Here is a 21999-nt window from a genome sequence, read left to right on the forward strand (position 1 = left end):
TGTCATGCGGGTCATCTAGATACATATTCACCTTTTGACCCAGTTCTTCCCATCCTGTTTTCTGTCTCAACTATTAATATTTTTTCTTTACTACTTATAATCCATCCATCCATCCATCCATCCATCCATCCATCGTCAACCGCTTATCCTGTGTACAGGGTCGCGGGGGGGCTGGAGCCTATCCCAGCTAACATTGGGCGAAAGGCGGGGGACACCCTGGACAGGTCGCCAGTACTACTTATAATAAATAAAATTAATATAAAAGATTGATTTCCTCAAAATGATTTGGTCACGATAAAGGTCAGAGTGTTGAGAGAGAGGTTTGATCTGGGTAAAATTAACCACATTTTACTAAAGTTATATTATAGTAATTTTTGGCACGTTGAACTAAACATTTTAGTTCACTCCTTGAGAAGGTGTCCTCCCCATCTGAGGTGAAATTGGTCTGTGGAAACTAGGACTTTTATTTTTATGATTTTCTGAATGTATGGACAAAAAAGGTAATATATGAGTTTTGGGGGGGGGGGGGGGGGGTTATTTTGGAAGACAACATCAGAATGTCCTGTTACATTGTAGTTCACACCTTGAGAAGGTGTCCTCCCCACCTGAGGTAAAATTGGTCTGTGGAAGCTAGGACTTTTATTTTTATGATTTTCTGAATGTTTACACAAAACATCTAATATGTAAGTTTTGGGGGGCTCTTATTTTGGAATTCAACATCAGAATGTCCTGAAACATTGTAGTTCACACCTTGAGAAGGTGTCCTCCCCATCTGAGGTGAAATTGGTCTGTGGAAGCTAGGACCTTTATTTTTATGATTTTCTGACTGTATGGACAAAAAAGGTAATATGAGTGAGGTGTGCTAAAATCTTTCTTTCTTTCGTTCTGTCTTCCTTTCTTTCTGACAGACAGACAGACAGAATAAATGAATGCATGTGAAATTGCCTTAGCAGGAATTAACTTGTTTTAGTTCTGACGGTCATACCGCAATAACCAGTGTATACGCGCACCACGAAATATAGGTGCGGCTAGTTTGACCGCTCATTTCGAAGTGGCGGCTGGCTTGACCGCAGTCAATTTCAGATGTTGAGAATGAACGTGTGTGTGTGGGAGGTAGCGTACAGTAATAATGAGCGACCACAAGCAAATATTCATTGTGGAAAAGTTGGAAAAGATTTGTGGCCCAAAATTACAAACTTCACCATTCACACTGGAGAAAACAAAAAAGGTGGGTTATAGTAGGCTACGTCTTTTACCTCATTTAGATTAGGAACCTATCGGCCATGCAAAATTTCGAAAATTCATAAAGGATGATAATATATATATATATATATATATATATATATATATATATATATATATATATATATATATATATATAATAAATAAAATTGAAGTGGCATGAATCTTAACTAAAGAAGTGTACAGACGTTTAAAGTAAATTTATTAAAAGTAAAATAGTAATTAAAACAACGTTGTAAAGAAAATGCATGATAAATGTAAAGAAAAAAATGAGAAAATGTATTTATTTTCGTTTTGTAAGCTCTGTATTTATTTAATTCAGAGAATAATGCTTTCATGTTGCTGAAGTGTTATACTTTTCTCCAAGTATCTTCTGCTTATTTATTAAAACTTTTTATATAAAATGAAAAGAAGAAAAAACATTGAAAGTGCTCGAGTACAGTAATAACTGGGCACAAGTGTTGCCATGGTGGTGCTAACACCGTCATAATAGCAGTCACACTACTGCTACAATGCTAAATTTCAGACACTGCCCAAATTTCGTCGGAGGCTGAAGATCATCACAAAGGCTATTATTCGGCCATCTGTGAACATGTCACACTGAACGTTGTAAGATTGCCGATTTTGCCCTGCGATGAGTGAAATACTTAAGGATTTCCAAAATTGGTCTCAGGCGGCAGAATCGTAAACCAAAATCGTTCAGTGTGCACCCACCTTAAGAATTTCGTGAGATTATACATTTTGGCCATGATTCTGCCCTCTGAGACAAATCTCCTGAATCCTAAAGGATTTCTGTCATTGTAGTTGAAAATTTGGAATCTTACAACGTTTAGTGTGACATGCTTACCGACGGCCGATTAATAGTCTTTGCAATGATCTTTAGCCTCGAACGAAGTTCTGAGTAAAGTTTCAGAGTAACAAATTTAGCATTGCATTCGTATAGTGTAACTGCTATTACAAGAGCCAGGTGAAATAGAGTATGAGTATGCTCCTTGGAAAAAACCTGCTCCGCGTCTGCACCATTGCAACATTTTTGCCCAGTTACCACTCGACTAAAGCTCTTTCACTGTTTTTTCTTCTATTAATTTTATATAAAATGTTTTGGTAAATAAGTAGGCAGAAAATATTTGGAGAAAAGTGTAACACTTGAGCAATATGAAAGCGTTACTCCCCGAATTATATACAGAGCTTACAAAACAAAAATAATTAAATTATTGAATTTTCTTAGCAAGTTTTCCTTTACTTTTTTATTTTAATTACTACTTTAATACATTTAGCCTACTTTAAGCGTCTGCAAACGTCTTTAGTTAAAGTCCCCTTGAACCGGAAGTTGCAAACGACTTTTCTCCAGTGTTGTGACGTATTTACGAGAGAAACGGAATACTAAATGAGGCAAAATAGTGGGCGTGGCTTTTTTCCAACTAGCACCTGATTGGATCTAAAAAAGTAGGTGTTTCATTCAGAAATGGAGGCAGATCTTAACGCAAGTTTACAATCGGTTGTTGAGGATTACTCGCCGCCTGAAACACCGCCAGCAGTCCCCTTCCTGCAGCAGGAGGAGGAGGAAGATGAAGAAGAACAGGAACACACGGAGGATCATTTCGTCATGGGGGGAATCAGACCTTACATGTTTGAGCCGTTACATGCGGAGGGTTCGAATGGTAAAAAGTGTTCCGTGAGTGTCACAACCAAAAATGCACCTCCTCGCCATCTCTCCTTTCACACGCTGTCAATGCTCGCAAACACACTGGCAGCCTGTCTACTGTCAGTTGGAGGGGCGTGGTTACGGATATTAGGAGACACCTAAACCGTCAAACCTACCTCATCAGGCAAGGTCCTCCAATGCAGAGGGCTGTTCAGAATTTATCCACCAGAGGGAGACAAATTTCTATCTACCTGGTGCTGTGAAGGCGACACGGTGGCTCAGTGGGTAGCACTGTCGCCTCAGAGCAAAGAAAGTGATGTGTTCGAGTTCTGGCTCAATTGGCCACAGAAATTCAATAATATAACATTTTTATTATCACGGAGTGACTATTTGCACTAGGTGCAAATGACAAAATGAAGGTCAGAGAGTTGAGACAGAGGTTTGATCCGAGTAAAATAAAGTAATGTTGTAGTAATTTTTGGCAGAAGCCATCGTTTTAGTGCAATTATATTTGTTACCACAGTAATACGGTGTTATCATAGTAACCATGTTTTATTTAGTGGTTACTATAAAATACCATGGTGATGTTGATGACATGGTGACATGGAGAATACTCATGAAGAATTGGAGTTTGCATGTTCTCCCCGTGTTCATATGGGTTTCCTCCAGGTGCTCCGGTTTCCCCCACAGTCCAAAAGACATGCAGGTTAAGTTAATTGGAGACTAAATTGCCTGTATGTGAGAGTGTGAATGTGTTGCCCTGTGATGGATTTGTCCAGTGTGTTTTACTGCCTTTGGCTCGATACAGCTGGGATAGGTTCCAGTACAACATAGGACAAGCGTTGTACAGTTTGACAGTGGCCCTATCCCAAATGGCACACTTGATGCATGGTAGGTAGATGAGACAGCTTATTAACAGAATAAGGCTATATTCAGAATAGAACGGTCATTCCACATTTTGTGCCGTAGGGGACATTGGGACTAGTTGTCACATGGGGTATGTTGTCACAGGGGCTATATCAATGATATGAATTGGGAGTCAAATGTCCACAAATGAGGTTTTACAATGTTGGTTTCAAACACCAAGTTCAAATCCCTCTTAAATGAGGACATATTTTAGTAAATTTACCAAAATTAACCAAAGTAAATTTTCCATGTTATAATATTTTTTGTTTTAGCTTTTTGGTAAACAAGCGAATATAATCAAATCATGCATATATTAAACGAATAATTCACCCAAAATGAAATTCTCTCAACATTTACTCACCCTCATGCCATCCCAGATGTGTATGACATTATTTCTTCTCCAGAACACCAGCAAAGATTCTTAGAAGAATATCTCAGCTCTGTAGGTCCATACAATGCATGTGAATGGTGACCAAAACTCTGAAGCTCCAAAAAAAAATTAGGCAGAGAAAAGGTAATCCATAAGACTACAGTGTTTTAATACATGTCTTCTACTTCAATCCAATTAGAGCTGTGTTATAACATACCAAAATATAACTCCTTTTTCACTGTACATCTTGACATTGCAGTGTCTTGGCATGATCAAGATTCTTTTTATGCTGCCTTTATGTGATTTTTGGAGCTTCAAAGTACCAATTCACTTGCATTGTGTGGCCCTACAGAGCTGAGATATTGTTCTACAAATATCAGTTTTTGTTCTGTAGAGGAAAGTCATACAAATCTGGGATGGCGTGAGGGTAAGTAATTATACTAATTAATGAGAGAATTTTCCTTTTTGGGTGAACTATTCCTTGGCAAGGGTCAACTATATTTTAAAGGCAATTTATTAGAATTTAGTTTTTATCAAGGCAGGTTGCCCTTTCACCACCTCACTATCTGTGACAACTTACACCACGTAGTGTGACAACATGCTTAAGGGGAATGTTATAAAATAAATCTACCCTGAGAAATATTTTTTGGAATAAAATGTGTGACAACTAATCTAGATCTACACTATATAGTGTATACTGCACACAGCATGCAAGTTCTCTTTCGAATCAGTTCACTCAACATTGCTGTAACCACTATGGGGTGTGTCCTGTTGTTGTAACCCTTATACAATCACACCAATCCTCTGATTGGCAATGGTGTCTGAGCCCCGCCCCTGTAGGCGTGCCGTCTGCCTATAAGTGGGTGTTCAGTCACCATTTCTTCAGAATTTTCTTCCTTCAAGACTGCAGACTTCGTCTTCATCTTGGAACCCTTTCTGCTTCACCATTGATATACATTTACAGTGGACAGAACTTCTCAGCAAGACGACTTGTCACCTGTGCTCAGATTCTGCACTTAGAGGCTTTCCAATCCCCTATTTGTTCCAGTGAAGACTTCTCCACATCTCCTTTGATGGCTCTCTTGGTTAACGGGTTCTTCACTTCAGACGCTCGTCATTGATTAACATGCCTCCTCAGTGAAACTCCTACCTGCTTCTCCCAGCGCTCCGGCTTTAGTTACTATATCCTTTATATATCTATCGTCTGTGAAGCCACGCAAACTGTGACCCAAGCGTAAGTACCCGGCTTCTCAGCGTGAACTATGCGTTGACCGGAAAACCCGGCCAGGCAGCAGAAACGTTCCTGACATGACCAGCCCCACGAAGAGGAGGCCAGAGCTCACAGTTATTTACCCAGAGCCGAAGAATGCTCAGTTCGAGGCACACAGGATTTCTCCCTTCTTCCCCAGTACTGTTCATTGGGAACGGGACATTGTTCAAAATGTAGCTTCTGTGTGTATTAATCAAATATAAATTGTTCTCACAAAAGAGAAAAAAGCACCCATTGTACAAAATCGAGACACTCACACATTCTCAGATAAAGGGGCCATTTCCTCTTCACATATCATACACCCCACACATTGTTCTCAATCACTTTCCTATGGTGAGTGGTGCTCTATCTCATATAGCTAACGAATCAATAAGCCTGCTATCTCGCTGTGCGAATGCTTGGCTAGCCCTCATGAGCTTGTCAAACTGAGTGTTAAAAACAATCAAGCATAGTTATATGATTCAGTTTGTATGCCAGCCACCTCGCTTTTCATTCTGACATTGTGAATCACCACGTTCTGATTCGTTTGGACAACATAACAGTAGTGGCGTACATTAATCACCAGGGCAGACTCCGATCACCACAATTAATGAGCATGACTCAATTTCACATGGTAAAGACCCGGTGAATTGCCCCATAGCTAAGATTTGACAGTCCTTCAACAACGGCTGGACGCTGGTCTTACCCTGTCAATGCTCAAGGTTTATGTAACAACTATCTCAGCATACCTCACTCTATAATCCACAAACTATAATCACTGGCTTCCAGTAGCGGCCGTCTGCACTTCCAAAGAGTCTTGAGTTCCGGCCTATGATGTAGGTGTAGTGCAAGCTCCAGTGAGAAGTGACAAACACAGAAGCACAGAGGATAGAGGAAGCCAGTGAACGCGTGGATGGCCGTTACTGGAAGCCAGTGGTTATAGTTTATAAAGTTATAAATATGGATATTTTTATTACAAAAACACATAGCTTCGCTTCAGAAGGCCTTTATTAACCCCCTGGTGGCGTACGGATAACTTTTTTGATGTCCTTTTTTTTGGCTTAAAAATCTAAGGTACCATTCATTCTGATTATAAAGCAGGGAAGCCCTTGTTATATTTTTTAATATAACAAGGGCTCTCTCACTGGATAGTTCATGCTATAACCCTCGCTTATGAATCACAGGGCACGAAATGCCCAGTTGGTGTCAAAGCGCATTCAACCAGAGGCATGACCTCTTCATGGGCGTGGACAAATTGTGTGTCCTTACAGAACATATCTTTGGCAGCATGATTGTCCACAAAAAACACATCCGTGAGATATTATAACCTGGACATGTTCATCTCCTCACAAGTCCTCTATGTTAGAGCGCTTCTTACATTCAAGTCCTTATTCATGTGGGCTACCAACTATAATCAACAAAGCCACCTAATTATATGCTGTTGAACTGCCCCTTTAAGAGTCAAAAGCACTCCCATAAGAAATTAAAACTACTTTCCAATCATGTTGTGAGAGGGTTAGTAAACCATACTGTGTATATCTATATGGTTCATATAGATCCAAGAATACATTAATTTCCATCTGGCGTCCGCCACAGGACTATTCTTATACACTTTAATATGTGTAACAAAGGTTCAGGTTGGGCAGATAATGGAGCGGGAACCAGTTTCCACAGTTCACATGAGTCTGTTTTATTCACAAATAACCAGCAATCACTGTACAGCTTCACTCAAACATAAGACGGCTTTTCAGCATCACTCAAATAAACAGTACCCTTTTCAGCTTCACACAACACAAGACTCTCCCTCAGGGAACAGACATGAAGACCCTGGTCTGCCTGTCTCTCTCCACTCTCTGTGAACTGGCCATCTTTTGATCTACCCTGACTCTCACCGTGAACATAGAGATGGTAATATGTCACAATTCATCTCAGGTGGATGTCCTTACCGCTTTCTCTCTCCCCAGATGGGCGCTTGACCATGACCTCACCTCCACATACCCCCACCGCCCGACTGAGGCCGGGGAACCATTCAAGGAGTCTTCGCCACTGACTGGGGGTTGCGATGCTGAGGGAGTGTTTGATCTAGTGGTGCTGGCTCCCCGTGTCAACCGGCAACTGGAAGGAACAGCTAAGGGGGTCCAGTGCCATCACCTGACCTAACAAGCAAACATCTTGCATGGGAAAAAATACAGTAAGAGTCCTGTTGACCTTTTTAATCTGTTATTTTAGCCAGTGGTCCATGGGGTTATAATAATGTATTTGTTTCTACAGAAACTACCAAATATTTTATAAAAAAAAATCACAATTATGAAGTTTCATGGTAAATATTAATAATAAACTGACAATTTCAAACCAATACTGCATCCACAGGATTGGTGAGTAATGGGATTACGTATTTAAAATACAAAATATAAGTAACTGTATTCCACAGTTACAATTTAAATCATTGGAATTTAAATGATTTAGAATAGTTACATTGAAAAAAGTATTTTGATTACTGAAGAGATTACTTTGCATTTTATTGTCATTTGTTTCATTTAATATTTAGTCCTTTCAGATGGAAAACATTTATACTTATAAATGATGCAATCCAAAGTGTATTTGTACACCGTGTGTGTTGTGTTACATTCAAACGAGCAGACAGAGAAGTAAGTTTGAAGTAATTTGGAGCAGAAGAAACAGAAATAAACCTTGTGTAAATTGTCAGTTTTACACTAAGCTAAAATGCTATTTCTAGCCATTTACATGCACATGTTATCAGGCACAATCATATGTTTTTATCAAGAAAATACATGTTGGATCATAATAAATTTGTTCCTAGTAAGACCTTTGATATTAGGGCAAAATTATTATTCTTGATGATAATTTTTTTATTGTTTTCCTGTAAAAATATCTATGCATTTTAATGCATTTTTAACATGTGTATTTTGGCTTACTGTACTGGCAGAGTTTTTATAGTCAAAACAAATTAAAAAAATCTACCAGTGCTGAAGAAGTAATCCAAAGTATTTAGAATACGTTACTGACCTTGAGTAATTTAACCGAATACATTATAAATTACATTTTACAGCATATATTCTGTAATCTGTAGTGGAATACATACCCCTCTCAACCCTGTGCATACAGCTGCACTGAACATGGGAAAATATGCATAGGCCTAAATGTGCTTCTTTCAAAGGCCTCATGATACAATAAAGTTTAGCAAAAATGAAAAAAAAAACAACAAAAACGGAAAAACTAGTTGGCCAAGAAGGTCTAAAACACACTTTTCTTGTATTAAAAACATATTGCTTTCCATTAATTCCTTTTTGACAAATAATAGCCTATTCTATTATATTCCTAACAAGAAGCACCATATTTTACCTTCAGAGTACCCAATTCAAGGGCTCTGCACTTTGGGGTGAGTAGGGCATAGGGCAGATAATTTGCGATTAGAATCCACCCCCAATCCGATCGCTGTTAAAGACACCTACGCTTTATTTATTTAATACCCCCTCGATTTACAAAGAAACCTCATAATAACACATGCTTACTGTTATTATGAGATGTTACTTTTGTATTATTTAACTATTTTTATTTAAATATTAATATTTCAACTTTTTTCTGGATGACCAGAAGGTCACCTTTAGATTTGTGAATGAAAGGGCAGATAATCTCACCAGGGGTGCCGCCAGAAATTCTGGGCCCTATGGAAACCAAAGTTTCTGGGCCCCCTACATTTTTTACAGATAAAATTTAACCCAATAAACATGCCCAGTATACTTTAAAAAAAGATACTTAGCGCATTGCATAATTAAAATGTCTAAAGATGAGTACAAAGCCTACAAAAACAAGTAAAAAATATAGAAATATGTACATGTTTACATAAAAGGGAGAACATTTATTATCTCAATTGCAATTGCAAGCACAACAGAACATAATGTACACATATTGACATGTACTTTACATGAACAAGCTTTAGCTGGGTCAAACTACTCAATCAGGAAACATCAGCTAGAACTAACCCATAATTAAATCAGTCCAAATTTGTCTGCTGGCAAAATCATGTATCAAATCATCAAAATTCAGCTTTCTTGCCAGTTTGCTTTCAATGGATGGCAAGGTGACAAAGTCTATCCTGCAACATAGCAGACCTCAGATAATTTTTTTATCAGTTTCAGCTTACTGAATGCTCTCTCGCCACCAGCAACGGTCACTGGCAGTGTGCAAAATATTTGCAAAACTATGCAGACCTGCCCAAAATACTCTGCAGCTGCATCTTGTAAATGCTGTTGAGCAGATCAATTGGTGACAGACACCCTGGGAAAGTGGCCCTATATACAGAGTTGAGGTGTCTGACTTCATCTTCAAATTCACAAGTCAGATCAGTGTTGTATTTTGAAATCAATAGGAGAACGAGGTGCAGACAATAAAGCTGACTCTGCATCTGTATAAGTCACACACACACACACACACACACACACACACACACACACACACACGTAATATTAACCATATTATTTAGTTTTCTTAATATAAAATATTAAAATATCTATTTTGTAAACTCCTTATAGCCAATGATTACTACAGACACGTTTTATTCAATTTTATATTATTTTGTCTGGGGCATTTTATTCACATTAAGAACGTCACGTTTGACAGCATTGTCACTTCACAGAACACACGACACACACACACGGCAAACTGATTTTGTAATTTTTGAAGCGTGTAGATTACTTTTTGTTAAGTTATCATCATGTGGCGAACACAGTAGATAAGACGTGTTTAGAGGCTTCAATCTTCGTGAAGTTTCGCGCTCAGGCTTACCTTATGGGAAGCCAAACAAACCAAAAGTGGGACGAGACAGCGGAGGTTTACAGAGCTCGCGCCGCGCTGACCTGCGCGGTTCAATGGTCCGAGCCGCGCTGCCGATTCGTCAGCGCAGCGCGGACGTGTTTCCTAGTGACACCCAATGGGCAGCGCGGCGCGAACAATCCTCACCAGCGCTGCGCTGACCAATTTAAACAGCGCAGCGCAAACCATACATGCAAATAAATGTACAATAAAGAAACCCCTCCTTCCTTACAAGTTCGCGCAGACCATTGAACCGCGCAGATGACATGTCAGTCTGCAAACCCCCGCTGTCTCGTCCCACTTTTGGTTTGTTTGGTTTCCCATATCACCTTGTTCGGCTGAGACGGGGACGGGGGACGGGGGACGTGGGGGAAGGAGGAAGTGGGTGTGCAGCAGCCGCTGAATCTGTGTCTACGAGACATGATAACCCCGGAGACAGCAGAGATGTTATTATTGTTGGATGTAAATCATAATTCAGTAATTATTTTACTAAGCTAGCTAGATAAAAGCAGGTCATGTAGCAACAAAAATAAGTAACTCTTTAAGTTTTGGAATACAGGAATAGGGGAAGCTACCTTTCTTTTTGAAAAACTGTGTGACATACTGTCGACTTCGGTGTTCTCTGTCTTCTCTTTCCTTCTTTTCTTTCCGTTTTTGATGCCCTGACTTTTGATGTGACATGCCTGTCTGCACTGCATCATAGCAAGTGCAATAAGCAAGAGACGCTACACTAGCGATCGTAGCTCGGACAGCGCAGGTGGAATGAACCATTGTGAGGGGGAGGGGTGTGACTGAAACAGTAAATACATTATTTGTTTTTTAAATATTAAATCTATGGTCAAAACGGACAAAATACACATTTAGTGCATGAGGGGCCCTAGCACATTTAATGTATGTATAAAAAAGAGAAAAGAAATAAGAAAAGAAAAAGGGAAGATTTCAGCAGCTGAATCTATCTTCACGCCATGATGCCTTGTCAGAGAGTTTAAACTCCCGCTGCCTGGGGTAGCCATACTTCCAACAAGCGGGAGCCATCACCCCGGCTAAACACAACACTCGCTTTTCCTTTTTTACAAAAACAAAACAACGAAATAAAGTATAAACCACTCGTACCTCACACAGCAGCTACACGCTCACTCCATTCACACGCTCCCCACAGTCACTCCGCACATGTGCACGAGAGAGAGAGAGTGAGACATTGACATTTATATCTCTTTATTTATACAATTTGTTTTCCTTCTAAAATATTATTTTGCAATTAACAACATCATCACATACAAAACTATATCAATATACAAAAAAATAATACAAATTTAAAAATTAAATAATAACTGAATACAACACAACAGTTAAAAATACACCAACCACAAAGCAATTAAAAATATATTTAAAAAAATAAGGTTTTCCTCATAAACCTCACTAAAACCCCATGTTTCCATAAAACAAATCAGATTTGTAGTCAGTTTAAAATAGACAAACTCTCTGCTCTGAAGCCACAAAAGCTCTTAAAATTAACTCTGGATCTACTAAAACATCTTCTTTTAACTTTCTTTTCCTTGTTACCCATATTGCCAATTTGGTTTCACCTATTAGATATTTAATTAAACCAATTCTTCACCTGTCTGAAGCCTTATAGTTTGGTCCAAAAATTTAATATTCTCCACTGTAGATCTGCAGTTTGTTTTTCAATGGGACATTTATACAATAACCTCCAGCGCCTTTTAGGAGAAGTGACTACTTTGTTTCTTTACAGTCCTTCAAAACTGATTGATGAGCAACTTTTACACATGTCAAATACAACACTTTCTTTGAAGCCTCTTTGAAGCCATGTAACTCTGGAGTCCAGAAAGAAAGTATTGAATCCTCTTGTGGCTCCTCTTGCACCTAAGCTGAAACATTGAGTTCAGAAAAATTCTCCTCCTGTATATCATTCTCTTCTTTATTCAAGTCCTCTTCTCCTGACTTTTGTTGATAGATAGAAGGGAAAAAAAGAGAAAATCTCATCCATTACATGTTTCATAAATCTTAATTTAGGACTTAATTCCTGTCAGAATGCACATTTTCTGAGGGCTTTTTCACTCATCATAATTTTTTAAGTCCATTATCCATGTGCATCCAAATCTTGCCATTGTTTTCTGAAGGCTTTTTGTATTAAGCAACTTTGCTTGAAGTAAAAGATTATTAAAAAGAGTTTAATTGTTTTTCCAGGTTTCAGAGTAAAACAGGTCTCTATTCACATGAAAGTTTGTGAAAAATCCATGTTCTTAAAATTCTTTTATAAAAAGCAGACAAAATGGTCTTTTAAGTCCATTTCTGTTAGATTAATTAAAAACAAATGTGACAACACACTCTCCACACACCCCAATGATAAGGCCCAGAACGCCATGACATCTAGCAACCTCAGAGCACTCTAACATTGTGGTGACATATTTGCAAGTGCAAGCACCACTCACAGTTTTTTCAAAATGTAAATGTAAAGTTTGGTGGTAAAATCCTAGTAACTTCTGGTCCAAGAGTTTCATCATTTTGACTCTCAAAATATGAAGACAACAGATCATCTTCCTGTCTATTATTTCCCTATAAAAGTAATACATTTACTTGAGGCCTGTAACAGGCTGGCAGGACCCTTCATTGGATTGTTCACCAAAGTCTCCTCCAGGAATGTCTCATGTCAGGGTGTTTGAGGGAAGGACCCAAATGCAGAATAGCAATAATAAGCTTTAATTTAAATAAAAAAGAAAACAAACATAACCAAAAACTGCCCCAATGGAGAAAAAGGAAAAACAAAACCAAACTAAAAACTTAAACTGATAGGGGAGGTAGACAGAAGACACGAGCATTGACAACTGGAAAGAACGAAACAATCCAGCACAGGACAGTATACACAAGGAGCTAATATAGGCTGATAAATCAGAAAGGTTAACAAGGGGCAGGTGAAACAAATGAACTAATAATGAACAGATAAGGAGATAGAGTATGACCAAGACCGAGAGATACATGGCAATACGTAAACAAAACAAAGCCACGCGCTCTCACAGACACAAACACAAGAATGACACAAAGGCATATTGGCAGAGACTACAAAGTAACATGTGGCCATGCCAAACGACAGATGACATTTGTGTGAGGGTTCAGCCACAAATAAACAGGCAAGACAGAGTGGCCAAACCCCAGGACAACATGACAACGGATTGTGACACAGACGTGCAGTGCAAAGCGAGCGCAGTGCAAAGCGAGCGCAACGCAAATAGCGTCCGAGTTCAGGAGAGACAGACACAAAAAATGTACATGAGTGCATGCCACAAGGATGACATAAGAGTAATTCACTCATGCCAATATACAAGACAAGAGAACATATGACAACACCAAAAGGGCAAGCCATGCATTCTCAAAAAGACTAGGCAAAACACTAAACATGAGTGTCAGAGTTCAGACACAAAGATAATAAAAACAATCAACAGAAGTGGCTGAACCCTGACAGTACAGCACAGACTCAGGGAGGGAGGGGGAAATCAGGACGGAGGCTCCGGACCAGGGACAGAGTCAGGTGGCCATGGTGGATGTTTTAAGGCCAGGTCCAGATGAAGTGCCCAGGGAAGAAGCTTTAGGAGTGGGTCAAAGCCAGGTGGACAAGATGGAAGTTTTAAGAGAGGGTCTAAGTCTGGTGGCCAGGAAGGAGGCTTCAAAAGGGTTGACTGGACAGATACAATAGGCAGGGCAGTTAGGGAAATGGCCACTGGGTAGAGGTCAGGACTGGCCACAGGGAACTGGAAAGGCTCGGTGATGGGCACAGGGAACAGGACAGGCTCCTTTACAGCCACAGGGAACAGGACAGGCTCGTCGACAGTCACAGAGAACAAGACAGGCTTGTTGACAACCCCAGGAAACTGGACGGACTTTTCAGCAACAACGGGGAAATGGACAGACTTGTTGACGGCCACAGGGAATAGGACAGGTTTGTCGACAGCCTCGTGGAACTGGATAGGCTCGTCGACAGCCACAGGGAGCAGGACAGGTTCGTCGACATCCTTAGGGAACTGGATAGGCTCATCAACAGCCTCAGGGAACTGAATAGACTCGATGACTACAGGAAGCTGGATAGACTGTGCAGTCACCTCCATGGTCGAGCACTGGCAGTGACTGTGAAATGGCCTTGGTTGCCTAGGGTGCTGGAAGTGACTGGGAAATGGCCTTCGTTGCCTAGGGTGCTGGAAGTGACTGGGAAATGGCCTCCATGACTCTTAAGACACACATGGCTTGGTATGGAGATCAGAGCATGCAAACATTATGTTCTCAGATGCTAGTCTGGACACTGTTCTGAGGGATTATGCAGGAATATTAGCAAGGCTTTACTGAGGGAGACACAACAGCTGGTACTAATATATTGGCATGCCTTCCTCTCTTGCTTTAGAAAGTTTACTTCATGTAGTTAGTCTTTATCTTGCAGATGTTAAATAATGGTATTATACTACTAGCTAAGTGCTCACCATTTCTTTCTTGTAGGCATTGTTTAGACCAAATATGGCAGAGCGCTATGACTGCCACTACTGCAAAGATTCTCTGTTTGGGAAATAGTATGTTCTGCGTATTGAAAATCCTTACGGAATGAAGTGCTATGAGAGCCTCTACATCTGTGAGGAATGCAAAAACCCAATTGGCTGCAACAGCAGATCATGCACATCTTTGCACTTTGCACTTAAAATTTGATTAAATTATTTACATTTACATTTATTCATTTGGCTGACGCTTTTATCCAAAGCGTCTGCCAAAGCAACATTCTAAAAATGCTGCAACTACTCCAGTTCTGCTGGAATTAGTTCAGAAATAGCTCTTGAAAAGTTGTCATTGTTTGAAGGAGCCGGTGCAATACATTTAACTGGTCCTTTAACAGCAATGGTATTGTCCAACACAACTAAACTTGGTCCTTTCATGGGTTTGTACTGATCAGATAGCTATCCCATCATGAAAAGACCAAATGTAAATTCTCTAAAAACTACAGCACATAATCATATGGAAGTTTAAGACCCCAAATATGACAAAGAAAATGCAGTACATAACAGCTGTTGCCTTTTGTACCACAATCCTCGAAACAATTAAAGCAATTTTTGCTGCCTCCCATTTTTATGAGCCACATCAAGTGCAGCAAAATTTTGCTGCCTGGCATTAGCATTATGGAAGTGAATGCTGTTATACTGTATTAGTATATAAAGTAGGAATAGTAGATCAAATTTACTGTATATCTGTTTTGCAGAGACTCATATAAGTGGCTATGTGTAAATATGCCCTAACTGACAGCAGGAAATGTACACTTTTCCTTAGAATAACTGTTCTAGTTGATTTGGCACTATGCTCAGAGCTGAGCATCCAGATTAAGATTATCCTTAAACTGGCTATTTGCATTCTGAAATTTTTATTTAGAAACAGTGTAGAATAATCTGGGGCTCTGTGTGTCCCTTCCTGAGAGCTAAGAGATCACAGGGTAAGTGGAGGGGAATAGGGGAGTATGAATGCCATCTCATGCACTCTGGTATGAGCCCAGCTGTGTTGGAAAGTGAGCCCTGAACCAACCAAAGATACTAGATGAGCTTTTGTGGAATTAACATCCCTCCATCACCCTGGTGATGGACACACCGATCTTCAATGCCATTTCAAGAACATAGCAAACCTTATGAAACTTTTACATATTACAATCTAAATATATTGCAAATAAAATGTTTTGGCTTTTCATTTACAATTTGTATTTATACATAAATAATTATTTATACATTAATTATACTATTATTATTTATTTAATTTTATTTTTTGTTTTTTACTATTGCTTATACTCAGGGTTAGAGATTTGAACAAACCTCTAACCCAAAGATATTAAACTTGGGTTGAACTCAGCCTGCACTTTTGTACTAAGAACAGGAATAACATCTTATATAGTGTGACCTGTTGAGAACAGGCATGCATTTACCATACTTTTCAAAGCTATTAGCCCAACATTGTCACCTAGCGGTTGATGAAACAGATAAAGAAATCCCATAGACTAACAATAAAGTATTACTCAGAGCCAGGGACTAGATTATCATGATTCTTGAATTGGGCCACCTAGCAATCAACCACCTAGCAACCACCCAGAACTCCCAAGCAACTTATTATATGTTGTAAGGAATACACAATGCAGTGTATTATCTATAGAGTACATTTTATTGGAAAATAAATGGTCCATAAGTGACAATGGTAGTTTAGAAGTACATTCAGAGCCCTTGCATTGGAGTAGATGTGTGCTCTCTACTGGCTTCTGTCATTAGTGTCACATTACATGGTCATTAGTCCTGGTAAAGAGGCCTGGGGTGGGGCCATATCTGTGTGGCACGTCCTTGGCCCAGTTAGATCCGCCCCCCCCCCCTCTAGTAGCCACCAATCAGCATGACTACATAGCACCTAGGGCCAGCAATATAACAAGCACTCTCTCTTTCTCTCCTTCTAAATTGGTGGATAATTAAAGCACTGGTGTCATACAGTCATCCAGAGGCGAAGTGTGCTCACAGCACAGGACAGACTCTAACTAATGCACTCCGATTGGCAGATCATGCTGTGATTGGTTGCAGACACCAGCGGTGCCCCTGTGGCTCTCATTGGAGAGTAACTTGCTGTGAAGTTGACTTTGAGGAACCCTTTATCCTACCACTCTCCCTAATAAGTTATGTTTAAAAGCTGAAAAAATCTCAAAAAGACCAGTGAGGGCAACCACAGTTTCTTCCTACAATATAGGTTATTTCTTACAATATAGGTTCAAATCAAATTATCTTTACCTCTAGTGTTTGTTCTCAGGATCTGTCTTACAAGGACCATTACTGGCATGAATACTGCTTTCACTGCTTGAAATGTCACTGTTCTCTGGCAGACAAGCCATTCTCCACTAATGAGCAACTACTTTGTACTGAGTGTTACTCTAATGAGTATTCCTCTAAATGCTATGAGTGCAAGAAGACAATTTTGCTAGGTGAGTAAACATTGAAACATTTGCTTGCACGGTTGATAGAAAATTACTTCAAAAACCTTCAAGACAGAATTACTGAATGTTACATGAAGATTTATTGCAATGGACCCCTTTACACCTCAGATCGGTGATCGGATCACAGTTGGATAGCATGCAAGACTGGATTGTGATAGAATCACTGAATCAACATTTATACTGTAGGTGGTCAGAGACAGACCACATTCAAACAAGGTGTTTTAATTATCCATGTACAACTACATATATAAAACACTATGTGTAAGTGATGTAAAGATGTAAATGCAATCCAGCTAAAGAATATCCTGACACTGTTCGGATACAAATCGCATGCTAATGAAATGCGTAAAGAGGGACAAAAATGTATTGTATGTGTTGTTATCAGTGCTGGGTATGAACAGAATTATTCCATAAAAATGTAATCCAGATTACATGATTCCAAAAATCAAGTATTTGTAATGAGAATAATTGTTTTTTAAATACTCATAATCAGATTACAGTTTACAGTTTACATGATTACATATTCATTGGGAAACAGCAGTACATTTTTCCCATACATTTTTTTTATCTTTCAATTTTTTCATTATAAGCAGACAAGCAGCACCTCCCATCAGACATTTTGCATCAGCTCAAGTATGTTTACCTTCCCTTGTGGCATCACTGAAAGCATGTTGTGTCAGTAGTGTGGGAGACATGGGTTTGCATCCCGCATTGAAACTGGGAAGTAACTGTGTTTGCATAATCAGTGATAAGCGTGATTTAGGAGCCCTGTTCACACTTCCGGTGGCATTGTTGTTTGGTGTCGCAAGACTCTACAATCTATGTCACTAGTGGGCGTTTCTACTGCTGCTGCCACTCAAACGTTATTGGTGGACTGCACAACTGGACATAGTAGCTTTTGAAATGCTGATTGCAGATGATACTGCTGATAAAACTAAGATATCATTCTAATCTGAAAAATCAGTTTTCTTGCCGCTAAAATGAACATTCTCCGGGGGAGAGCGTTTTATGTAATCTGAAGCAGTGCTTAATGCACCATATGATTAAACAAGATGAACGGTATAACAGTATATGAATCAAACTCATTCTGAAGGCCGACACGTTTTTCACGCATCATTTTATTAGCCCATTGTGGCATGGGGGGGCGTGATCGTGTGCCGGTCTGCGGGAGACAGTGAAGCATGTTTGAGATAAGGACTTTTACTTTCTCTCTCGTATATACATTGAACATAAACAAAACCAAACAATAGCACACTCAGTCTTTTGATCTTTCTGGATCCACTCTCTCTCTCCCTCTCGACACTTGGCGTCCCTTTAAATGTCTCTCTCCGTATCACTACAACAAGACACAGGTGTTAGAGATCATTACAAACCAGGTGACAAGCCTTACCGCTCTCTCTCTCCCGCAGACCGACACACGACCACGCCTCCCCATGCCACATGCCCCCACCGCTGATTCAGGACGGGGCAACATCTGGCCTGCCTATTCCCCCCATTTCTGGAGAGAAAGTCAGCCACAACCATCTGCGCCCCCGGCCTGTGGACCACCTTGAATTTAAAGGGCTGGAGAGCCAGATACCAACGGGCGATCCGCGCGTTAGTATCCTTCATGCGGTGGAGCCACTGCAGAGGGGCGTGATCGGAACAGAGGGTGAAGGCCCGCCCCAGCAGGTAGTAGCGGAGCGTCAGAACCGCCACTTAATTGCAAGACACTCCTTCTCGATGGTGCTATATTTTGTCTCCCTGAAGGAGAGCTTGCGACTAATAAAAAGCACTGGCCGTTCCTCCCCTCCGACCACCAGCGAGAGCACTGCCCCTAGCCCCCTGTCAGATGCAAAATAAAGGGGAGAGAGAAATCAGGTGCATGTAAAAGTGGCCCCCCACACAGTGCAGATTTTACCTTAAGGAAGGCCTGTTGGCACGACTCTGTCCACTGGACCGGATCGGGAGCCCCCTTTTTAGTAAGGTCAGTCAATGGGCTGGTGACATCAGAATAACTAGGCACAAACCTTCGGTAGTAGTCAGCCAGCCCCAAAAACTGCCTTACACCCTTTTTGGTCTTGGGTGCCGGGCAGGCTGCGATCGTTGCGGTTTCGTCAACCTGTGGACGCACCTGCCCGTGACCCAAGTGGAACCCCAGATACCTAACTTCCACCCGTCCAATTGCACACTTCTTCGGGCTTGCCGTGAATCCGGCCTGCCTCAGCGCTCTCAGGACAGCCCTCAGATGTTGCATATGCCGCCGCCAGTCATTAATGTAAATTATAATGTCATCCAGATATGCGGCGGCATACGCCATGTGCGGTCTGAGGATCTTATCCATAAGGCGCTGAAACGTGGCCGGGGCTCCAAACAAACCAAACGGAAGTGTTACAAATTGGTGTAATCCGAACGGTGTGGAAAAAGCATTTTTCTCGGGACATTGGAGTTAAAGGGATCTGCCAATACCCCTTTGTTAAGTCCAGCGTTGAGTAAAATTGAGCCGCGCCCAACCGATTGAGTAACTCGTCAATTCGCGGCACTGGATACCGCGTTCACTTTCTGATAGTCAACACAGAAATAGACAGAGCCGTCGCTCTTCAGTATCAGAACTACCGGGCTGGCCCAATCACTGTGCGACTCCTGTATTACGGCCATTTCGAGAATTGCCTCCAATTCCTCCCTAACAACCTTTTTCTTGTGCTCAGGGAGACGATAGGGCCGGCTACAAACCACCACACCCGGGGTGGTCTCGATATGGTGTTCTATGAGGATAGTGTGACCGGGCAGGAGAGAAAATACACCTGTGAACTCCACTTGTAGCCTTGCAACATCCGCAAGGGACCGGGGTAAATGGATTTGCTTTGAGCGATACCTGCGGTGCGAGCTCCGCCTTCTCCGGAACCGCCGTCGCCAAGGCTACAGGTACTGTACACAAGTACTTTATCTCCCTGTGAAAATTCCCTTAGCCGAGTGCCCGAAGTTTTGCTCAAAGGTCAAGTACATATTGAATTAGATTTTTACTCTCCGAAGGTCCTTCCTCCCAAGCTTCCCGTATGACGTCAATCACGCCCGTGGCCGGCGCCCAAGCAGTAGTTCAAACGGGGAAAAGCCGGTGGAGGCTTGCGGGACCTCTCGTACAGCAAACAGCAGGGGTTCGAGCCACTTATCCCAGTTTTTAGCATCTTCGTGTACGAACTTACGAATCATGTTTTTCAAGGTCTTATTAAATCGTTCCACCAGTCCATCGGTCTGCGGGTGGTAGACACTGGTACGAATCGACTTAATGCCTAATAATTCATATAGTTCGCGAAGTGTACGTGACATGAACGTTGTGCCTTGATCTGTGAGGATTTCCTTTGGAATCCCCACTCGGGAGATCATTTTGAAGAGTGCCTCCGCAACACTGCGTGCTGAGATATTGCGCAGAGGCACTGCTTCCAGATATCCCGTTGCATAGTCCACCAGAACTAACACAAAGCGATGTCCGTGTGCAGTCTTTTGTAATGGTCCGACGAGATCCATTCCAATTCTATCGAAGGGGATCTCGATCAATGGCAGCAGGCGTAATGGCGCTTTTGGGGTGGCCGGTGGGTTCACCAACTGACATTCCCGGCACACTGCACACCACTTGCGAACATCTCCGTGAATGCCCGGCCAAAAAAAACAGGCCATTATACGTTTCAAAGACTTTTCGTGACCTAAGTGGCCAGCCATTGGATTATAGTGAGCCGCCTGGAAGAGTGTTTCCCGACGGGAATTTTTTTTAAAGCCGGGCCAATTGGTGCCCAGGATCAGTGGATGGGTGAGGCGGGAATTAACCGCAGCCTCGACTCTATGACTTTTCCCCCTGAATCGTATCTCTACGGTAACCACTGGATACTTGTGAATGTCCCCATGCACACACCTCACCCTCACCAGTTTATTATTATCCAATGACCCGCCTTGCACCAAGCGTTGGTGGATCGAGGTTTGAGAACAACCTGTATCCACCAAAGCTTGTTGTGTATCCCCCTTCACCCTTACCGGTATGCGATACATTTCTGCCCGATCGGGGGCGGCCTGTGGAGCATCGGGGATCTGAATCAGTGTCCCCACCTCCATCACTGGACACCGCTCCTGGCTATGTCCGGCTTCCCCGCAGCTCCAGCAGACCGGCCTAGGTCTTCCTTCCACACTCGTGGGGGTGGGCTTGCCAAGCTGTGTAGAATAACGGAGAGAGACGGGGGTTTGAAGGGGCAGAGAAGGGGAAGGGTCCTCTGGACCGGGGTCGGGGTCTGGGCGGGCCTCCCCACCTACGAGGAGCCGGAATTGGGTGGGAGTAAGGGGAACGGGGAGAAGGGGAGGGAACAGCAGACACAGGGGGTGGAGGTGGAGAGAGAGAGAGAGAGAGAAGATACTGCCTCGCCGCCTCCTGGGAACACCGCCATGTAGTCCTCTGCCAGCTGGACGGCTCCATCCAACGACGCCGGGCGGTTGCACTGGACCCACTCGACATGCCTCAGGGAAGTTGAGAGATGAACTGCTCCAGTACCACCATGACGACCACTTCCACGACGCGGGTTCCCCCCACCAACAGCCACTTCCGGCAGGCATCACGGAGCTGCTGCGCAAACGCAAACGGGCGTCCGTCCTTCCCGAAGCTCAATGAGCGAAATAGCTGCCGACTCTGCTCCGGGGTCTGACCAACCCGTTGCTGGATGGCCTTCTTAAGGTGGCTATAGTCCAGGAGGCTGGCAGCAGGAAGTTGATGTGCCACCAGCAGCGCCTCC

At 41.8% G+C, this 21999-nt stretch overlaps 1 protein-coding gene across 2 annotated transcripts in view; it reads left to right on the forward strand.

The window, feature by feature from the left end:
* Window positions 1–731: 731 nt before the first annotated feature.
* LOC127646943 (transforming growth factor-beta receptor-associated protein 1 homolog) overlaps window positions 732–21999 on the forward strand; it is a 57501-nt gene continuing 36233 nt past the window's right edge. Inside the window, exons 1-2 of one of the 2 annotated variants that reach the window (XM_052130930.1) lie at window positions 732–843; window positions 7377–7603. The gene's annotated coding sequence lies outside the window, so the exon portion shown is untranslated. Of the gene's footprint in view, window positions 858–7376; window positions 7604–21999 lie in introns of both variants that reach the window. The other variant, XM_052130931.1, reaches the window with a different exon arrangement.

Source organism: Xyrauchen texanus, chromosome 7, assembly GCF_025860055.1.
Source record: "Xyrauchen texanus isolate HMW12.3.18 chromosome 7, RBS_HiC_50CHRs, whole genome shotgun sequence".
Taxonomy (NCBI): domain Eukaryota; kingdom Metazoa; phylum Chordata; class Actinopteri; order Cypriniformes; family Catostomidae; genus Xyrauchen; species Xyrauchen texanus.